Source organism: Pongo abelii, chromosome 17, assembly GCF_028885655.2.
Source record: "Pongo abelii isolate AG06213 chromosome 17, NHGRI_mPonAbe1-v2.0_pri, whole genome shotgun sequence".
NCBI classification, from domain to species: domain Eukaryota; kingdom Metazoa; phylum Chordata; class Mammalia; order Primates; family Hominidae; genus Pongo; species Pongo abelii.
Window position 1 is genome coordinate 39,096,885 of NC_072002.2, and position 10,484 is coordinate 39,107,368.

The window sequence follows — 10,484 nt, forward strand, 5'->3', positions numbered from 1 at the left end:
ATTATCCTTACGTCACAAAAGAGGGATCCGTGCTCAGAGAGGTTAGCGAACTTGGCTGAGGTCATACAAGTCCTGAACCCTTGGCCACACTTCACAGTGTCAACTGTTCACCATCATGTCTACAGATTTAAGGTTTTCTAGGAGTGCTCCTTTATCATCTGATTGACTTTTTTTCACATGGTACACAATTGTAGGCATTTTGTTAGTTTGTTAGGACCACCATAACAAAGCACCATGGACAGGATGACTTAATTAAAAGGTATTTATTTCCTCACAGTTCTGGAGGCTGGAAGTCCAAGACCAAAGTGTCAGAAGGGTTGTTTTTTTTTCTGAGGCCTCTTTTCTTGGCTTGTAGATGGTCATTTTCTCCCTGTTTCCCCACGTGGTCTTCCTCTTGTGTGTGTCTATGTCCTAATCTCTTCTTTTTATAAGGACACCAGTCACACTGTATTTAGGTCTACCTTAACAACCTCATTTTAACTTAATTATCTCCTTAAAGACTCTGTCTCCAAATATTCTGAGGTACTGGAGATTCTGAGGTACTAGAGATTCAAACTTCAACAGATAAATTTTGGGGGCACGCAGTTCAGCCCATAACAGATACCTCATTTATGCCAGGCATCATGGTAAATGCTAAACTGAGCAATCTTTGAGGCTGACCCTACCAATGTTCATAAAGTTGGTAACAAATCACGAACGATCATTTTCATTGACCCTTAAGCATTTATGGTAGGGGAGGAGGCACAATAGAAACTACAGATACAGTTTTCTTGGAAATTAATTAACTGGAAAAATGATTTTTTCATCTCATTTTCCCTTTGACACTGTCAGAATCGCCAACCACCCTGGAGTCCTTTGCTTCAGAGAGAGGTCAAAGAAGGTGCCCTGTTCTAATTGTCAGAAACCCTATATTAGAATGTCTTGACTGACAACACCACAGTTATGCTTACCACCTCAGTATTTATGATTTTCCTTGTAATTCTTGCTCTGACTGCAAATGGTTAATATTGTAAAATCACCAAAGTAAGGGAAACTGCTAAAATTTACAGAGCAAATTAGGAGTGCAGCATGAATTGGAAATCTCTTCCCCTAAGTGCCTGAGTTCTTTCCTTAATGCTGTGAATCATGGAATAAAGGACTTTAGGTAAAAGGCTGGAAAGTTTTCTCTTTCTACAGTCAAAGGGGCCAAGATTTCTAATGCCTTCTGAAGGCAACATATCCTGTAAATGATGACAATACTGGTCACAGCCTTAATGCCCACATAAAAGAGCAATTGTGAGACAGTCACCTTCCTCCAGTCGTCTCTTCAAGTCCCTTGCGTGTCTCGATCACTTTTAAATCACCACACTCTTTCTTCTCTGCGGCAACAGTGAACCCAGAAGGCCCAAACATCTAAAACATCTTCTCCCCAGGGCTTCTTCTAACTCAATAAGAAAGTTTAAAACTCCTGACAAAGTCTCCTGTCTTTTTCTCCCTTCATATTCCCTCCAGCGTCTTCCGTTTGTATTTCCCTCTGTGATGTGAAGTATTACAGATTCAGAAATACAATGTTTTGTGAATACTGGAGAACTCAAAGACCAAAGAGGCAATGAGCAAACACACAACACACTATCTGAGACAATAAAGCACTAGACAAGGTTTAGAGGTGTGACCTTGCACAGCTGGGTTCAGGGTGCAAAAATCAGGCATAGGAAAATTTTACCAGGGGGATCCAGGCATAAATAAGTGTCTTAGTCTATTTTGTGCTGATATTACAGAATACCTGAAAGTGGGTAATTTATAATGAACAGAAATTTATTTAGCTCATGGTTCTGGAGGCTGGAAAGTCCTAGATTGAGGGATTGCATCTGGTGGGGGCCTTCTTGATGCATCATAACATGGTGGAAAGCATCACATGGGCAAGAGAGAGGGGTCCAAACTTGCTTTTATAATACACCTACTCTTACAATAAGGAAGGCAGAGCCTTCAAGACCAAATTCCGTTTTAAAGGTTTCACCTTGCAACATTGTTGCATTGAGGATTCAGTTTCCAGCACAGAACTTTGAGGAGCACATAGAAACCATAGCAATAAGAAAGACCTGTAGTGTTCTAGAAATGTCCAGCCAATACCTGCATGCTTTATGACTGTCTCCATAGCTTTCTTTTACTTGTATTTTTTCATATACTTACAACTTATATGGAAACATTCTGTTGCTTAATAAATGTCTCTACTTTATAAAACACTGTATTTCTGAGCCAGCTTTGCCATTTTTAGTTGTTTTGAGAAGTCCTTGACTATGCTTTCCTTTATTCTGCTTTCTCTATTAGTGGGACTACTTTCTTCCCTTCTTGTGGGAATGTCATAATTAGTTACTGGGCCTTCTAGTATCAAGTGAAGAGAAGATGGGGGAGGGGATAAAAATAGAGTTGGTAATCCCAGTGAGGGCTACTGGCAGGAGACTAACCTTCACAGAGTGAGATATATGTTTGCTTGTGGATTTTACTATTGAGTTGGTGCAAAAGTAATCATGGTTTTTGCCATTGAAAGTAATGGCAGAAACCACAATTTTTTTGCATCAACCTAATATTTTGAAAAGTAATCTGGGACTACCAATATGAAACAAGTTTTGTTTGAAGGAAACCACAACCCAGTGTTCAGAATCCTCCTAATTTCTTTCTCTCCCTTCTTTTCCTGTGTACGAAGCTTTCCACCTCCCTCCACTCAGCTTGAGAAATGTCTGAAGTGGAAATAATTGGAAAGGACCACCTGTGGGAATTTAAAGGACCCAAGAGAAGGCTTAAGCCTTGTCTACTGCCATGTAGGTCAGAGGCAGGAGCAGCTTCAGGAAAGGGCATGGGGAGAAGGAGGCAACAGGAGAAACAAAGGGACTGTCTTTGTGGTGCTTTCCTGCCTGGAACGTGTCCACATAGGAATTTCCAGAGAGTCTGGGCCCAGGGCTCCTGCCTGGTACAAAGCAATAGGCCGGCTTGACCAGAGGGAGAACCGCCCACATTTTTACATTTCCTTCCCCGCTCTTCCTCTCCTATCTGGTATGGTATAAATGGGAATCTTGAGTCATAAACTTCTTGTGTCTTCTCTGTAGTTCTGATCCCAGCTGGCTGCAAACCAGATGTTTGATCTTAAATAGGTAGTTTTTACCTCTCAGGGCTCCAGTTTCCTCATTTGTGAAATTGAGCTAACAATACTTACTTTGCAGGTTTGTCGTGAGGATTAAATTGAAAAGCCACAGGAAAGAACCTAAAAGCTTGTCTGGTATGCAGTAGGCACTCACTGTGTGTCTATTGTTGAGGGCAGAGATGGTTTTCCTCTCAATCCCTCCAGGCCACAGCATGTCAGACAGTTCCCTGTACAAAGCAGGTGCTGGACAAATGTTAAATAAAGTAGGTCATAAAGCTGTGCCTTTGAGGAACCACTGAGCTCCACGTGTGGGTTTCTCTGTTCCCTGATGCTCTTTCTGCCCGACTCCACACATACCCTTCCCTCAGGCCACTGGGGAAGAACAATTTGAACTTAGCTGTGGTTTCATTACTCTATGCTTCTTCTTTGCAGCTATGCTGAAATGCACGTTTCCTTCTTTACTCAGTTAGTTCCACACACACCCTTTTAAATTCAGCTTGAATGTCCCTTCTTCTGGGAAGCTTTCCCTGACTCCTGCCACCCATTCAGGGTGTCCCTTTTCTGTGCTGCCACAGCACAAATGACACTCCACTATCCTAGTCAAGGGAATTGTCTTTTTGCCCCATCTGCCCAAGGGCACTCCTTGTGCTCTACTGAATGTACATCCTCAGGGCTAGAGCCAGAGCCGAAAACAGAGAGGGAACCTTAAAAAGGACCTTTCATGACCAAATGCAGGGCCAAATGAATGAACGTGACAAAGTGGCTCTTTAATAGTGTGGAGTTTGAGTCATAAGCTGAATCACATTTCAGCAGATTGGGCCATCAGCACAGCCCAGTGGCCCTGGAGGACAAGAAGTCTGTGGCCACAGGAAGGTGGAGAAGGTTCTGCAAATGCATTCCTCATCTCCTCACAAACACACACTATGCCAGAGTTATGCAGAAAAAGGAAATGTTCAACATCTTGCAAATGGAAGAAACTACAGGAAACGACGTTCTCCATTCCACCCAATACTACCTCCCTTAGTATTATTTGTGGGAATAATGGATGTGGCACTGTCAGAGCCAGATGGATGTGTCCCTAAAGGACGTGCAAGCTTGGCTGTGGGTCTGCAAATCCCTCACTGTTGAGAACTACCCAGGGTGTACCTTGCTTTCAGGAATCACTGCAAATGGAATGTTATGGACTATTATGATAATCAATTAATAATCAATTAGTTTAGTAATCTTCCCTTGTAGAAAACCTGCTTAAACAATAATGAATCATGCAAACTTGCTCAGGGCCGAAAGATGATAGAGTGGAGGAAAAAGTAGCTTTGCAGTTTACACACACACAAACACACACACACACACACACACACACAGAAAGAAAGAAAGAAGGAAATTTAAAAAAAAAAACTTAGAAGCCAAATCCCCAAGCTTGACTGTCTCTGGAAAATGAATTCCACAGGCACTGACTCCAAGATGTTTTATCGAATGTGCTTTAGACTTGTAGGTGATACATTGTCCCTCAGAGTCATTAAAAGAAACCCAGATAGCTGTAACGCAGCTTAGCTTCCAAGAAGTGCAGACTGTCCACACTTGTACTTCCGCACAATATATGGTTATTGTTAGATGTGAACATCCCCACATGCTGCCTGGATGGGGGTCTCTTTGTCCTTTATTCAGATGTGGGATAAGGATGCTTTCAGCACAGCAAGATGACAGCCATGCCTCCCCACTCAGAGCAGCCCCACAGTCCAAGCGCAAGACAGAAACGAAAAGTTCCTTTGTTTGTAAGGCAATGCCCATCTTTTGTCATTCAGGCCCCCAAAGCTAAGGTATGTGCAGATCATTTTAGAATAATTTCAGTACTTTCTAAAAGACACAATCTCTACTAATTTTTTGGTCAGGAATGATGTTAGGAAAGCTTTATAATCTATTGTTGTGGGCACTATACACTGAAGGCATTTAGGGCTGTGCTAAGAAAAAAAAAATGTGGGTTTGTATTTCATTGGAAACAGAATGGTCATTATCCAGAGTCCAGATGACGGCTCCCTTTGTGACACTGCTTTGGGTGTGGGGCGGGGGCGGGGGGTCCAACAAAAACCCTGCCCTTTCTACAAAAGACACCGGCCGAGAAATGCTCAAGGGAGTGCTACGCTGACTTCTCAGACTTTGGGGAGGCAGCTTCAGGCATTTTGTGTTCAGGATGCTGAACCTCAGAGCAGGATCTCACTTCATTTTTTTGGCAGAGAGGGCGGGGAATGTTGATGGCTGAAGATTTGCCTGAACGGAAGCCAACAGGGTGGCAAAGTTTATTGATCCCACTGCAACCCTGGCCCCCAGGGAGTGCCTGATTACATCTTAATGTTTTTCTAATGTATCTCAGCATTGCAGCAGTAGACATTTCTTTGCAGAGAAACCGTGCAAGACGTCGTACATCCTGGGCGGGGAGGGTGATTCCTGTCCCCTGGAACCTCAGCTTCTTCTGGAACATCTAAAGAGGAAGCCAATATTTTAAGACTCAGAGATACTTTTGAGTAGAACATTTTTATTTTCCATGCTTCCTTTTTCTCTGAACTGACCTGTCTCTCCTCTGTGGTGTGTGGGCGTGGGTGATTGTGTACTAAAATGATGACGTGAGTGGTCTTTTCCATTCCTGTTATGAACAATTGTGGAGTAAATAATTTTCACCTCCTGCTCCCGAGAATTGTGTTTTCTCATTTGCAACATACTGATTAAAATGGTTGAACTGAATACATCTTTACATAAATGCACATTTTAAGGATTTATTTTAAGCCTGAGATTATCATTATTTTCTTTCATCACTCATTTCTGGTGACACTTAAACCACCAACTCTATGGAAGGGACCAGCAGATGTCACTGTAGTTCTGTTCATTCATCTGTTCTCTTGATGGGATTCAAGTTCTATCTTTTGGGCACAGCCGATCACATTTCTTATTTAATCAAAGCATAATGCATCATAACATTTGTAATTTTGTGTTGTTGTTGTTCGTTCATTGTGTGTGGAATCGGATACATATCTTTGCAAACGGAGATACAAACTATAAAGTAGCCCAGACACCGCCAATGAGGTGTAGAAATCAAAGGCCCTGCTGGGGAGCCATGATAAGGTGTAGGGACAAAAGAGCAGTGAGGGGCGTGTGCACAGTGACCCCCATTCCGATGGACAGCCTCAGGACTGAAGAAGGACACATTCTGTCCATTCTTATGAAGGGCTTTCAGGGAGAGGCAGCTGGGTGCCAATGCTGGGTACAAGGGAAGATCTCATGTCCAGGGATGGCGGAGACCTGCTCATTAGCAGGGAGGAGAACAAGAATTGGAAACCTGGTGATTCTTCAGGGATGAAGTTTCTAGGGTCCAGTGTTCTCTTCTCTGAATTTAAAAAATCACTGCAGAGTCTTGTGTGTGTAAAGAAAGATGCATGTGTTAATTTCGAGTCTTGGTTCAGTGGAAGGTACGGTATAGTGTCTGGGAAAGTCGGTGTTTGAGAAAGAGAGGCTGAGCACAAAATGAAGAAAGCAAGACTATCTGCCTGACTTTGCCTTCCACATAACAGAAAGAAAGTCAATGTTGAGTTAAAAAATCAGAAAGGGCTTTGTTTGGAAAGTAATCACATCTCTTCTGCTGAAGAGAAAACTTTTTTTGGCCCTTACATTTAGTAACTTTATGTATAACAGGTGAAGAACATGGATGAACCATGATATGTTACTTATTCACAGAGACTGGCCTTATGCCAAGATCACTTAGGAATAAGTCAGTGGAATCCTAGAGCCTGTGACAGGAGCTGTGCTAATGGGATGAGCCCTCTTAACAGAAGTCATCATACCCCCCTACTGCCAAATCATTCAGCTCTCCCATTAGCAAAAGCTGGGCTTTTATGGACTGATGTCCTTTCTAGATGGACACATTTGATGGAAGGTGTGTGTCTTGGATGAGGTCTTCCTGCTCACCCCATCAATCAGCATCTCCCACACATATATGCAGCTGCTGAGGAAGGGGTTGGATTATCCAATAATATAGCCAGTCCTAGTTCTACCTTACATGTTGCTATTTTGATTTAATTTTTATCCAAGAAGTTTGAGCCAAAGTCATCTTTTGAAAACCAGATTCTCTGCTAGGCATTTTTCTTTCCCTTCCTCTCCTCCTCCTCCATCTTTGTAGTACTAGCCTGCAAAATGACTTCCAATGAATGATTACTCATGCCTTTGTGTCATCTCCTTCTACACTGTATCAGGCTTGGTCTGTATTACCAATGAAATATGGTGGAAACGATAGTATAAATTTCTAAAGCTAGATCATAAAGGACATCATAGCTTGCACCTTTCTTCCTCTCGGCTCACTCATTCTGGGGGAAGTCAGCTGCCATGACATAAGGACACCCCAGTAGCCTATAGAGAGGTCCATGTGAGAGGAACTGATGCCTCCTGCCAACAGCAATCACCAACTTTTCAGTCATGTGAATGAGCCATCTTGAAAGTGGTCCTTCAGCCCAAATCAAGCCTTCGGATGACCGTAGTTCCATCTGACATCTTGACTGCAACTTCATGAGAGACTCTGAGCTAAAACCATCCAGTTGAGCTGTTCCCAAGTCCCTGACCCCCTGAAACTGAGAGATTATAAAGATGTTTTTCTTGTTTTAGAGAGCCAGGACTAGGGTGAAGTAAGCCAGGTACCTAGGGTACAAATTTAAGGAATCAATCACTCTCAAGGTGATGAACATGCAGGGTCACTAGCCTCACCTGTGTTTTAAGTCATTAAGTAATTTGCACTAAGCTATAGATAAGTGATACAGTCGGTCTTCTTCTCCTCTTCCTCCTCCTCCTTCTTCTTTCTTTGCCCCTTTGTTGTATTGCATTCATCTAGGCTCACTCTGACCTCCTAGAGTTTTGTCAATTATTTCTCTTCAGGCTTCCTGCTACCAGAAGCTGTGCTGTAACTAACCTCCTAGAGATACCTCATTTGATTTAGAGTCCAATAGTGTAGTCCTTTATGTTAACCAATTAATTTAGAAAACAAAAGAGCCACAACCATCATGCAGTCTCTACTTTTCTAGTATTGATACATGCTAATGGCATCTTTATCAGGTGCTATCATATCAAGAAGATACTAAAGCCTCTCTCCTACCACAAGTTGTGATAGCAGAGAACATTTTTCATGATGTGAAACAATGGGTTTGTGGTTTAGAACACAGCCTGGAGTCACTGGGGGGATGAAGTAATAGCTAAAGTTAATGTAGGTCAATAAGAACCAGAGGCTTTTCAGTAAAGACAGTGTGGCCAAAGACAAAGAGTTTCATGAGAGGATCAAGGACAAACATCTAATTCAAAACCATAGAGCAGCTAATGTCAAATGCTTGCTCAAACTTTAGTTGAGCAGAGATTGATAGATGCTACTGCAAGACTAACATTTTCTGATCACTTCCAGAATGTGTCTACATACTCAACGACAATAAAAAACACATTTTCAGCCCACTTTTTTTTCTGATTCCAAAAGATTCATGGGAATATAGAGCTGTAAATGAAAGCGGGCCATTTATTTTATTCTTTTGCCTTTTGGCAAGTTTGAAGTTCTGTCTATGCTTTTGTTAAAGATCATACTTCCAGCAAATCCAATACAGTTCGGGAGCCCTTCTAGGTTCACCTACACTACCAAGGTGGTAAGGAATCATCAACATCTTATTCAGTTGAATGATTACTTACACAATGTACCCTGGAAAAGTGTTTTTAACAAAGATGTGCTCAGATGTGCTGAGAGTTGATGAAAATAAAATGAAGGGGACCAGCGTGCTCTTACTCCCCTTGAAAGATTTAGTACCACTGGTGTCTTATTAAATCTGAAGATAAAGCAAACTCCTAGCAAACACTGAAAGGAACCAGTATTTAAGTATAATAATAAGTAATAATAATAGTAACAAGAAGAAGGAGAACAAGGTGAGTAAAGAACAATAGCACTAGCCACATCTGTTGAGCATCAACTATCCAGGCACTGTCTTGTGTGCTTTATATGGCTTTACTTATATAAGGGTCACAACAACCCAGTGAAAGACCCCACTGCTACGTACCCTGAGAGAGGACACTGAGACACACACAGAAATAAGGTAATCAGAGATCAGACCTGCCAATAAGAGGTAGATTCAGGAAGGACTGTGATGTTTGAGGCTACCAATAAGACTGTTATTTTCTTTAGATGTTTTGTTATTTTCTTTTGATACTATTGTTGAAGTTCTTGAATATAATCCCTTCTAAAGTGATGCTTTACTCAGCACTACTCAATGGCTGGCAGCAGCCATAACCATAAAGATCAGAGTTGGGGAATTACAGAAGAACCCTTGATCAGGATGGGCAGAAGAAAGACAGCCCACCACAAAGATTCATTGACAATAGCCTCAAGCAACATGCAACAGATAGCTTAGAGAATTTGATAATTAGCAGTGACAAAAAGATTGATTTGTCATCAGAGACTGATTTGTGAGGAAAGGACACAGTCAATGTTCTTTTTGACACCCATAGCTAAAGCCACCAGTCAAAGAGAGTCTTTGCATGTGACAAAGAACATGGGGAAAAGGTCATCCTTTTAGTCTCTTCATGTATTTTAATAACAAATTCAGCATCAGCACTTCCACCACTAGAGTGTAAGCACTTTGAAAGGCTGAACCATTTGATCTTCAGCACCAAACATAATATCTAGCACCCAATAGCCACTCAAATATATTGACTTGATATTTGAGTGGGAAAAATAATCATATACTCACAGCCAATGAACCACAACTAACCCAAGATGGCCTATGGCCTCTAGGCTTTGGCACCAGAAAGGCCTCGGTTCAAGTCTGGACTCTGCCACTTCCTGGATGCGCAACTGGAGAAATGACTGAACCACTCTAGACCTCAGTTTTCTTACTTATTAAAAAAGGGGGTAATTGCTGTATATATTTCATGGACATATTTTGAAGGTGCAATTATGAAGAAATGATTGAGAACATGGACTTTGGAACAGACTGCATGGAATTGAATTTTTGCTCTGTCTCTTAATCAGACATATATAGACCCAGGCAAATTATTTAACGTTGCCATGGCTCAGTTTCCTTCTCTATAAAACAGTGAAAATTATAGTACCTACCTCATGGTTGTCATTTGTTTGTTTGTTTGTTTGTTTGTTTTGGAGAAGCAATACCTCATGGGGTTTTTGCGAGGAGTAAGTTAATGAATACAAAATGCATAGAAATATGTCTGGCGCATAGTAAGTTCTATGTAAGTGTCCACTATGATAGTTAAGTCACAGGATGCTTTTAAAGCTCATGGCACAGTGCCCTGCACACTGTAAATGCTCAATAAATGGTTGTAATTGCATATTTTACTGGTAATA